Genomic DNA, 12,942 nt, shown 5'->3' on the forward strand with positions numbered 1-12,942 from the left:
TGGTCAGTAATATGGGCCAACATATCTTGTTGGTCATCTCTTACCCCAAGAGCCGGTGGTGGTGGTGGAATGGTGGTTGTCGTAGTTGCTGGTCGACGCGATGTTCTTGATTCTGTTGACTCGGTTTCTTTGGCTTTCATTTGCAGCTTCTTGTCTTTAAGGCGAGCAATCTCAACGGCTAACTCGTACGTAGCTGGGAATCTACTTTTCACCTTCTCCTTGAGAAGCGGCCATAAGCCATGCGTGAACCGATCTTTTTTTAGGAAATCGGGTGCAGCTTCCCCCCTAGCCAGTGACTCAACCCACCGTTCCCACAAATCCACAAATTTGAACTCATAGGTGGCATATTCTAAAAGACCCTCCTGCTTCAAGTCTCTCAACTTGTCCCACAACTTTTCTGAAGTGGTACCTCCCCCAAAGCGCCTCTTAAAAGCGGTTTTTTAAGGGTTCCCAGTCATCCTTGGTTGCTTGTGGAAGTGCATTGTACCATGATCTAGCTTCTAGCTTCATGAGATGCTTAAAGATTCTAACACGGGATTCATCTGTATCTTTGTTGCTCACTACACATGCTACTTCAAAGTCATCTAGGAAGTCTGTTACCAAATCCTCCCCCTTCTTTCCTTTAAATGTTGGAAATGCTACACTTGCCATGATTACTGAGAGAGAGCTAGAAAGACACACTGCTTAACTTGCAAAAGTTTTTTTCTTCTTTACAAGGAGGCGTGTATACCCTCTTATACTAGGACATAGATTAAAACTTCAAACGGTACATTGCCTTGTACCAAAGGTAAGAAAAATGGTTGATCTGATGCCAGAACCTCCAAAAACCGCTTCCCACCCGGCATGGTGTCAATGACGTGTTGGTAGTGAGCCTTCAAATCCAGTATTACCTTGATTGAGCGTACACGTGTTGGTATGTGTGATCTGTCTTGAGGTAGGTTGTACTGATTCATGTGAAGCTTAGAGGTGCTTAGTCACTGTCCAAGCTTGTGGGAGAGGGTGGTGTCCTTTCCTGAAACAAACTCAGTAGATCCCTAGTTTCTCTAGTGAGAGTGTGAGCCAATGCTTCCGTTATCTGTGCTGCAGCATCAAGTGCGACTTGAAAACTGACTGTGATAATTACCTCGGTGACTTGAGTTACCCGATTCTCAAAGTAGAATAGTGTTGATTCTCTATTTTGTAGAGCTCCTTCCATTTTGTTGTTGTGGGTTGGTTGTAGGTTGCGGACATGGTTTCGACCTTCTCCTTCTTCTTCTTGGCACTTGGCCTATGTATATCCACTGGGTTTGGCGTGTTGGTTGACTCTCCCACTGCAAATCGATTACCGTTACGCCTGGCACTCGAGCTTCGATGGAGATGCGGAGTTCGTCTAGTTGTGCTTGGAGCTCTTCTTCTTCTGTCGTCCAATTAGCAAATCCTGCTAGCCATTCATCCATTCACAATAGTTTAAGGGTTTTAGTCTTGTAAACTAAAGGGTTTCATGAAAAGATCCTCAGTGGGGGCACCAAATGACGGGAGCAAAGCGAACCCCGAACCCCGACGACCTCTAAAACACCGGGGACCGAATGGCACACCTCGAGCCTGTCATGGTAAAGCAAACAGGGGGCACCACCTAGCTTCAGCGGCTAGGACGCAAACAACACACCACCATAACAAAGTTTTCATCCAAGAGAGATGGATGCTTGGGAGTAATGATGAAAAGGAAAGGGAATGAGATCAAGTGAGAGAGAGAGAGAGAGTGAGGGAGGGGGTATAGCGGCTTAGTACTTAGGCATCACAAAAGGATGGCGAATCCGCACACCCTTCACACATACACAAGCTCAATCCAAAACACAAGACTAGGTGGCGATTCCGCACACCTCACATGGGCAAAACATTGCAAGAAAACATACTCACAAAACCTCAAGCTTTATTTAGAGAATTAGGCGATGAAATGGGGAGCATAGGATAGGGGAATGAGAAGGGAGAGAGTGGGAATGAGAAGGGAGAGAGTGGTAGAGCACATGGCGGATAGGTGGGAGTTGATGGCGAAGACTCGCACGAGGATTATGGCCATCATGCTTCATTTAGTTGCCCTTCATCTTCCGTAGCCAAGGGTATAGAGGTCATGCTCAAGACAAGCATGGTGATTGCGGTGATGGTGATGGTGTGGGTGTGTGTGTGTGCACTAGGCACACACAGTGCATAGTGTGTTCTTTGGTGATGTTGTGTGTTTTTGTGTGATGGTGACGCCTCTTTATATAGGGGAGGAGGGGGGGGGAGAAATTCTAGAATTTAGAAATGAAGAAATCATTATCTACATAGGCCATGTGACTGTGGGCCCCACTTGTCTGGCTGTGTGTATAGGTGCCAGAACAGCAGTCTCATGAGAGAGACACTAAGAGAGAGAGATGGGTTGATGAAAAAAAGTGAGAGGTGACATGGAGAATAAAGTAATTACAAGAGGGGAGAGAGAGGAGCGTGTTCAGAGGTGAATCTGTGTGCAGATGTGTGTGAACACAAGAAAAATCAGGTAACCACCGGGTGGGGATGGGTCTGTGGGCACCTTTTTTTAGTGAAACTGAGTGTGTGTGAGTGTGGGGGAGGTTATTTAGCTACAAGACAAGAGACATGGCGCCCTTTAGAGAGAGGGGGGGGGTATTTGGGTCATGGGATATGATAGGAGAGAGAAAGGGGGGGTGAGGTATACTATTTTGGAAGATAGGGTAAGTTGCATGTGAGTTAGGGTGCATTATTGGTGAGTTAGAATGCATTATTGGTGAGACGTGGGGTAGCTTGAGGGGAGAGAGAAAGGAGAAAGGACAAGGGGAAGAGAGAGGGGGTTGACCTTTTGAGTGGAGGAGAGGAAAAGGGACACATGGTGGGGCAACAGTGAAGAAAAAGGAGGCAAGGTGGGGATGGGCTGCCCCGCAGGCATGAGGTGGCCTATTTTACCTTTCTCATATATTTACATAATCATACTTTATTTTTTTCTTCCTTTTTCCAATGTCTTTTATCACTCCCTCCCTAAGAGGGGGTTTTCATGGGGTGGGGACGAGAGAAGAGGGGTATGGGAGCTTGGCTTGTGAAAAGTCCCCATCACTGCGATAATCATATCATCTACATACAAGATCAAGATGATTAAAGAACCATCGTTCAACCTTTTTGTGTATAAGCAGTGATCCTCTTGACTTCTTATGTAACCATGAGACTGCATGAATTTGTCGAATTTTTGATACCATTGCCTTGAACCTTGCTTGAGGCTATAGAGTGCCTTTTTAAGTCTACAAACAAATTTTGTCCTCGTTGGTTTTTGGGTTTCACATACGAATCCCTCTGGTTGTTTCATGTAGACATCTTCATCTAGATCGCCGTGAAGAAATGTTGTGTTCACATCCATTTGGACAAGTTCCATGTCCTGGATAGCAACCAAGCCAAGCAAGTGTGAAGTGTAGTCATCTTGACTACTGGAGAGAAAATCTCATCGAAATCCACACCTTTTTGTTGCTTGAAACCCTTGGCAACTAGACGAGCCTTGTATCTTGGCTTCCGCTGTATACCCACTTGCAAGGTAAAGCATTTTTGCCTTTTGGTAATTCAACCAAATCCCATGTCTCATTAGCCACAATCAAATTGTATTCTGATTGCATAGCCTGCTCCCACTTAATGCTATCCTCCATTTGTATAGCTTCTTTGTAGCAGGTTGGCTCTCCACTGTCAGTGACCAAAATGTGGTGTATACCCGGCTCAAATCTCTCCGGCACACGTGATAATCTCTCAGAGCGTCTCAGTGTCTGACTGCTGGACTCTGCTCTCTCCGGAGCAATAGTAGTATCTTGCACTTGAGGAGTAGGTGCAACACTATTGAACTGAGTTGGTTCGGAGGCTACATCCTCAAAACGAACACGTTTGTACTCAACATCTTTGATGGGCTTCTTATGCATTTTTGATTCATTGAAAATTACATGTGAGCTACGAATGACTTTGTTTGATTCTGGGTGCCAGAGACGATATCCCATCTCTCCATTTGCACCATAGCCAATAAAGATGCATTTGTGTGATCTGGGATCTAACTTCCGATGAAGTTCTTTGAGCACATGTGCATATGCCTCACATCCAAATACACGTAGATGCTCATAGCTTGGCCTTTTGCCAGTCCATAATTCCTCTGGAATTTTGAAATTCAAAGAAGAACCATGTGACCTGTTGATGATGTGCACTGCTGTCAGAACATCTTCCCCCCAAAACTCTGGAGTAAGCTTCGCCATAGACATCATAGCGTGTGCGTGTACGGAGTGTGTGCAAGAGAGGGGAAGAAGAGAAATAGGGAAGGGGGAGATACACAGGCATCCACTGTGTGGGTTAGTGGAGAAGAAAGAGAAGAGTCAACTCTCTCTTGAATCGTACGATTCTTTTTTTCAGCTATCCCATTTTGTGCAGGTGTGTATGGAGCAGTAAACTGCCGCCAAATGCCTCTTCTATTGCAGAAATCCTTGAACTCTGTGGAGATGTATTCTCCACCATTGTCTGTGCGAAAAGCTTTGAGCTTTGTTCGTGATTGGTTCTCAACCATGGCGAGGAATTTTTGGAATGTCGAAAAAACTTCTTCCTTACGCGTAAGGAGATACACCCACACCTTTCTGGTAGAATCATCTATGAACGTGAGAAAGTAGTTCGCCCCCCCTAGAGTTTTATGTGGCATTGGACCACACAAATCACTTTGTACCAAGTCTAGAGGTTTGCCTAGTTTCTTATTCAATGGCGAAGATGTCAATTTAGTCTGTTTGCCATACAGACAATGCTCACACAATGGAAAGTCCGTGTAATCTAACACAGGTAAGTAGCCAAAACGCTGAGGTGTTTTCATTCCCTTTTGGCTAATATGCCCTAGCCGGCTATGCCACAACTCAGGAGACGACAGCTCGGCAACATAAATGGAGTGTTCGTTGACACTCGAAACAAAGAAAGAGTACCGGGATCCGTTTTTATTTCCTTTCATCATGATAAGGTTGTTCTTGCGGATCATCCAAGAACGATTACCAAAAACTGTAGTGTAGCCAAGATCATCCAATTGCCCTATAGAAAGCAAGCTTTTCGTAAGCTTGGGCACATGTCTGACATTCTGCAGCACAAAAGTAGTGCCATTATGCATCTGAAGTTTCACATCACCAATGCCAATAATTTCAAGCTCATAGGAATTACCAAGCTTGACAATTCCATGCATGGATGCATAAGAGGAAAACCACTCTCTATGCGGTGTGACATGAAAACTTGCACCAGAATCAAGGATCCAATTTTGTGCATAACCCTCATCCTGTGCAACCAAAGCATGTGGAGTGAGATCTGAAGTGAAAATGAGAACATCTGAGGCATCTGCTGTCACCTCGGGATGAATCTCTGTGGGCATAATGAGCATCACTGGAGGAGGAGCATCCTCTACTGCAGTGATAGGTATGGGAGACTCAACAATATTGAGCTCCTCAATCTTTACTGTACTTTTGTCTTTGCCAGAATTATCCTTTTGCATGTTTTTCTGATCTCTTAGGAAACTGCGACATTCCTTTTTGTAATGACCCTTCTTGTGGCAATAGTAACACTCGACATTTTTTGCATTGCGGTCTCTACTTTGGTTCCTGTGTCTGCTAGGACTACGAGGATTCCGCTCTCTACTTTTGCTTTTGTATTTGTTCCTGTCACGGCCTCTTGGATTTGTTGAACTGCCAGCCATATATGCATCTCCATGACTAGCATTATCGAGAGATTTACAACGAATCTCTTCAGTGAGCAACGCATCTCTGACAACATTGAACTCTAACTTGCCATTTGGAGCTGAATTGCTAATGGCTGTGCAAAAGATATCCCATGAACTGGGTAGAGAGCATAACAAGAAGATAGATTTGAGTTCATCGTCAAACTCCTTAAAGCTCTGAGATGTCAACTGACTGAACAAGGAGTTGAACTCATTTAAATGACTGGAAATTGTGCTACCTTCTTTCATGTTGAGCTTCATAAGCTTTTTCATGAGAAAAACTTTGTTGAATGCACTTTTGCTCTCCCATGCTGAACATAAGCTATCCCAAAGTTCCTTGGTTGAGATCTTCCCGATGATAGTGAAGAAGACTGACTCGGCTAGATGTAGACGTATCGTAGCCATGGCTTTTGCATCCAAAAGCTCCCATTGAGCTTGTGTATAATCATCATCTTCTACGCTCTCTTTCAACGGTTCTGAGAGGCCTTTGTTTATCAAAACATCTTTCATGCGCTCTTTCCACATGGTGAAGTTGCTGCCATCGAACTTCCGAATGAAATACTCCTCCTTTTCTGAAGAAGAAGCCATCGCTGACAAGAGGGTTTGAGAGGTGCCAAACTATGGCGAGAAGCTGTAGAAATTTGGGCAGAGTAACCTTTGTATCGGGAGTTAAATCTCAACCGAAATAGACTCAAAAGTGCCAACTATGGAAGGCACGACTCGCGGGAAGTAAATCTGGCAGAGTCTCCTTTGTATGAGGAGTCAAAACTCAACTCAAAATGCATATAAATGTGCCAACTGCACTAACTGGGCATCTGCTGCACAAAACAACTGCTATGTGAGTGCCAACTCGACGTCAAAAGCATAAATAACCGTCCAGATACATATCCTATGGCGAGGGTACCGTAAAGGGGAACTCGAGCTACCTGTATCACCGAAGGTGTCTCAACATTCGAGCACACCCCAGCTCAAAGAAAACCTCACGCTATCGACCCTCCAAAGGCTAATGCAGACACAAATGGACTAGCCACAGTCTCAGAAAGGGCTCTTCCGTTCCGAGTCTCAGAAACGGCCGTGAAAAACTGCCAAAATAGCCAAAAATGGTTGCACACGTAGTACAGTGGGCAGTGTCCGCAACTCAACGTACATAGTTAAACCGCGCTCAAACAGGCGCCAAGAACTGCTATATGCAATGAAAGTGATCCCTGCGGGGATATCTGCTCTCAAAAGAGATCAGTAGCACTAGGTGTGCTCACAACAAAATGCATCTGTCAACGCATGTGTCCGTAGAGAATCTGCTGTCAAAATGACTGCCAAATCGCCTGTGAAAGCGCTGTGTCTGGTAACCTGGAGAATCTGTGAGTGAATGGGCTGAAAAACCCCCTATAGCCTGTAACCTGCGTGGCGGTGTCGCTATGTGCCGATTTCTGTCGTCGGGCATAAATATGCTAGTCGAATAGCCACCAAAGGTGTCGTATCCGTAAAATGTGTCGTACAGGGCGATCGATGTGCTCGGTGCTGATGTCGGGTGTCACTCCTCTCTGATAGAGGTACCTCACCCATCATGTTGCAAGCACGGTTGTTGATCGCGAGAATGCGCTCGTGTGGGGAAGCGCCCGGTGTCTGGGTCGGATGTCGGAGATCCGCCGAATGAGCAGTGTCGAGCCGGTGCGTATGAGCGGTGTCGATGCCGATGTCGCTTTCCGCCGCCGGGCGGAAGTGGCTTCGATGGCGAGAAATGTCGAGGAAATGGGCCGATGTCAGGTGATGTCCGTTGGAGCCAAAACCACTCCAAAATGAGCGCAGAGCCAAATTTCTCAAAGCCGAGGAAAAGATTGTTGATGCCACCTTTCGCCACCGGCCAGAAGCGTAGATGCCGTAGCCACCTGCGAGGCTTCCTGTGGTCAAGACCAGAGCCGAGAAAAAAAATCACCAATGCAAAGAAAGGTCGATGCCAGAAAGAAGGCGCTGCAATCCTAAGATAGGGTGTGTCGATGTCGAGGGCCGAGACCCAGTGCAGAAGTTCCCCCTTTTGTGTATATGCACTTGAGAGCATACTCTCTCTCTCTCTATCTCTCTCTCTTCACATACGCTGGGGTGGTAGCTCTTGTTCGCTCACGCCCATCGAGTGTGATAGTGTGTGGGAACGATCCACTGCACACACTCAGGTTTTGTGTGAATTTTACAAAAAAAAAAATCCAATCTTTTATTGCCTCTGCCAGAATCCGCAGGCTCTGTAGGCTGTCAGATGATGAGGTGTGTTTGTGTGAGAGCCACACACCTGTTGAAGGGGCTTCGCCCGACTTGCTAAAGCTTCTTTAAGAGCGCCCTGTAGTGTCTCTTCAAGCTCGCTGCTTAATACGTGCTCATTACTAGCTCGATTTCACTGCCCGATTGCAATGCTCTCGATTCTGCATTTTGTGTGTGTGTGTGTGTGTGTGTGTGTGTGTGTGTGTGTGTGTGTGTGTGTGTGTGTGTGTGTGTACACACCACCACACACTCCCTTTGCTTTCTTTGCGCTCAATTTCCTCCCCTACTCAATTTATTTGCTCCAATTCCCTTGCTTGCCAACCTGCTGCATCGATTGCCTGCTGCTGACTTGCACTGCTCAATGCCTCAGGGGATTCTCACGAGCTGCATCGACTTCTTCTTTGTAGAACCTCCCCAAGCTACCCTATACTCTGCTTGCTCAACAACTTTTAATTTTTGAGCTTCAAAGCTCACGGACCTTCTCTCTGACCTGTAGATCTTCAATCCTTGCTCAAGGCTTCCAAAAGCTTCCCCAAGATCGGTTGCATGCACTGGGGTTCCGAGATCCACCCGATCGCCTCTTGGTGCAGCCAAACCTCACTAGGTTTGTGGCAATTCAATGACTCCAAGCGTCAAGCTCCATTCGGGCTTTGTTGTTGCTGGGGGACCGCCACCACCACCAAGCCGTAGCTCTGATACCAATTGATGAGTGCGCGTGTGCGTGTACGGAGTGTGTGCAAAAGAGGGGAAGAAGAGAAATGGGGAAGGGGGAGATACACAGGCAGCCACTATGTGGGTTAGTGGAGAAGAAAGAGAAGAGTCAACTCTACCTCTTTTTCTCCCTATATTGATTAGGTGAAATCAAGTGTACAAGGGTGGTTTCCCACGGCTACCTGGCCTATATCCCAACATGCAACACCTAAATCTTTCATTGAAAAAGATTTAGACAGCTCCTCTTTTAGGTCTTTGATGTCCTTCATGTTAGCACTTGCAATCAGCATGTCATCAACATACAACATTAGGATGATGAACTTCCCATCTCCCAAATTCTTCGTGTAAACGCAGTGATCTGAGTTGCATCTTGTGAATCCATGATCCAACATCCATCGATCAAACTTCAAGTACCATTGTCTTGATGCTTGCTTTAAACCATACAAGCTCTTCTTTAATCTGCAAACCATTTTCTCCTTACCTTTTACTTCATACCCCTTTGGTTGAAGCATGTAGATTTCCTCCTCTAAGTCACCGTGAGGGAATGCCGTATTTACATCCATTTGCTCAAGATTTATATCATGAGCAGCCACAAGGCATAAGACAAGCCTAATTGAGTTCATTTTTACAAAATGAGAAAATATTTCATTGAAGTCAATACCTTTCTTTTGAGAAAACCCTTTTACCACAAGCCTAGACTTGTACCTTTTCTTCCTACCTTCTTCTTCCTTCAGCTTGTACACCCATTTGTTTTGAAGTGCCCGCTTACCTTTAGGCAACTCAACCAACTCCCATGTTTGGTTGTGATGTAGTGAGTCCATCTCCACTTTCATGCTCTTCGTCCATTCTTCTTTGGATTCATGTTGCATAGCTTCTTCGTATGATTCCGGCTCTCCAGAATCTGAGATCAAGTTGAAGGAAGGAACAAACCTTTCTGGAGGTCTACTTGCTCTTGTAGATCTTCGAGGAATAGGTTGAGGCTCCTCATTTGGTTGACGTTGTTGCACATTGTCACCGTTTGCAGTCCTTGAGTCTTCCCCGTCCTCAAGCTCTATGTACTCATCACCTGTTTCTTTTGTTTGATTTCTTTCCAAGTAATCTTTGTATATATTTTGTTCGTTAAAAATTACATCCCTACTCCTTAAGATTTTACCATCTTCAGGATTTCATAGGCGATACCCAAAGTCACCTTCTCCATAGCCAATGAAGAAACACTTTTTGGATTTTGCATCTAGCTTTGATCTTAGGCTTCTATCTATGTGCATGAAAGCCTCACACCCAAACACTTTGAGAAATGCATAATTCACTGGTTTACCTGTCCATGCCTCTTCTGGAACTCCCACATCCAATGCTGTTGAGGGTGACCGATTGATTAAGTACACGGACGTACTTACAGCTTCCCCCCAAAGCTCAAGCAGTAGGCCTACATGTAGCCGCATGCTTCGTGCTCGCTCCATGATTGTCCTGCTCATCCTTTCCGAAATCCCATTTTGTTGAGGTGTCCTTGGGGTTGTCCTTTGCCTCCGAATGCCATTGCTAGCACAAAAGCTTTCAAAAGCTTGGCTGCAATATTCACCTCCATTGTCGGATCTGAGGCATTTAACCTTGGTACCTGTTTCATTCTCCACAAAGGCTTTCCACCTTTGAAATATGAAAAATACATCGAATTTATTCTTCATGACATAAACCCATGTTTTTCTAGTCGCATCGTCTATGAATGTTACATAGTACAATGAGCCACCAAGTGATGGCGTACTTGTAGGACCCCAAACATCAGAATGAACCAACTCAAGTTTTTTATTTTTTCTTTCATTTTCTGATTTTTGAAATTTTACCCTCTTTTGTTTACCATAAACACAATCTTCACAGAACTCTAAGTTCACTTCTTTCAAACCTGGTAGAAGCTTCTTTGTTTGAAGGATTTGCATTCCTTTGGCACTCATATGCCCAAGCCGGTAGTGCCACACCGCATTGTCAACTTCTGTAGTTGCTGCACAAGCTGAAGGTTGCGCGCTCATAGTACACAAGTAAAGTGTACCAACCTTTTCTCCCTTGGAAACCACCAAAGATCCCTTTGAGATCTTCCACCGTTTGTTTCCGAATGCAATGTTGTGACCTTCATCGTCCAATTGTCGTGTAGAGATCAAATTTTTACGAAGAGAAGGAACATGCCTAACATCTTTAAGCTTCCATTCATTTTCGTTAGCAGTTTTGACAGAAACTATACCTTTGTCGACAATCTCACAAGCTTCATCATCTCTCAAGTATACATACCCAAAATTACCTTTGGTGTAATCTTGGAAATGTTGCTTGTGTGGTGTCGCATGGAATGAAGCCCCAGAATCTACTATCCAGGAATTAGACACATTGTCTAATGAGAGAATTAGAGCATCTTGCTCTACTTTACCTGCCACATTGGCCTCCGATGTTGGCTTGTTGTCTTGAGACTCTGTCTCCTTCTTCTTCTTGGACCAAAAATCCTTCTTGACGTGGCCCTTCTTGCCGTAGTTCCAACATTCAAGAACTGACTTTGTGCGTGACTTGCTCCACCTTGAGCGATCACAACCCTTTTGGTTTTTGAACCTCTCCTTAGGCCTTCCTCTTGTTTCCACTGACAGTGAAGCACTTGATGATTCTCCTTTGTATTTCCTCGCTTAGGAGAACACCCACAACATCATCAAACTTAAGAGTATTTGTGCCAGAAATAGAATTACTTACAGTCATCTCACAAGGCTGTCCCAACTATCCGGTAGAGATGATAGTATAAGGAGAGCTCGCACTTCATCATCAAAATTGATTTTCACCGATCTAAGTTGACTTATGTTTGTGTTAAAGTCATTTAGGTGTTCTGCAACTGAACCATTCTCTTCCATCTTTAGATTGAACAAGCGCTTCATAAGAAATACCTTATTGGATGCCAATGGTTTCTCGTAGAATTCGTCAAGTAACTTCACCAAGTCCTCCGTGGTCTTCATTTCCGAAACATTGAAGGCCACTTTTGATGCCAAGCTTAACTGAATTGTTCCCAGTGCCTTTCGATCAAGGACAATCCATGTTTCATCTGCCATTGTTGCGGGCTTCTTTGCAAGACCGCCTAGTGGCAAATAGACGTCCTTCTGGTAGAGATAGTCTTGAATCTGCATCTTCCAATGTTGATAGTTTTTTCCGTTGAACTTCTCAATCTTGAGCTTCCCTTCCTCCGTCATAACTCCCACTCAATTCAAGGAATCCTTTCCTTGAGATAATTTAGCTACGAGCAAACCTTGCTCTGATACCAGTTGTTAAGAAATAAGACGTAGCTAAATAGATATATAATTGAGTAGATTACTTAATGGAGAGACACAGATTTACATATAGGAGATTAGAGAGAGAGAGAGAGAGAGAAAGAGAGTACACACGATATACGTGGTTCACCCAATGTGGGCTACGTCCACGGGAAAGCAGCCACTCAATGGCTTTAGTACTTCAAAACAAGAAGTAGTTTACAAAGGGATTATACCCTTAATGAAGCTCCCGCTTTGCTTCACTCTCACCACCTCACACTAACCTTGTTGCATCAACTTCACACTCTGAAATGTGTGTAGAAATGGCCTCCTTTTATAAGCCAAAAGGCCTGCCCTCTCTTATGAGAAGCAGCCATGTATAGCCGCCCTTGTGCGAATAAGTCCAAATCAGACCCTCCAATCCGCCCATGTGTGGCCGCCCTTGAGAAGACAAATCCGCTTTTGAATTCGGCCACCGGTCATTGACTTCCGACCACCGGCCACCGGCCAACTGACCGGTTGTTTTTCGACCACTTTTCAACCGTCGTTCAGCCATAATATTTCGGCGAAAAGGAATATTCCGACGAGAGAAAAAAAAGTTTCGGGGGCTTCCGTCCCCGAGGCTCCTAAAGTTGCCCCTGGTTTTTGAGTGTGAAAATTTTGGTTTCCGATGAGTGATTTACCTTCACGCACGATGGCTTCTCCTCATAATGGGGGGCTTACAAATGTGCGCTTTTACCATAGAAAATTACAAGGGTAATCACGCTCCATACTTAGCAAGTGGCGTGGATATCACATGAGTTCAAGTGAAGGGATTTTCATTAGGCAAAATTTGGACTCACAAAGGGGCCCTTTTAAGGAGTTTGACTTTATCTCTCTCTACCAAAACGGGCGCATAGATAAATTTTTGCAAATAAACTCAAAAGTTGACGGAGGTTTGACAGTTAAAATGTCCTCTTCAAACTCTATCTAGTGAATCAAAAAAAGAAT

This window comes from Adiantum capillus-veneris, chromosome 8, assembly GCF_014529385.1.
Source record: "Adiantum capillus-veneris isolate H3 chromosome 8, ASM1452938v2, whole genome shotgun sequence".
Classification (NCBI taxonomy): domain Eukaryota; kingdom Viridiplantae; phylum Streptophyta; class Polypodiopsida; order Polypodiales; family Pteridaceae; genus Adiantum; species Adiantum capillus-veneris.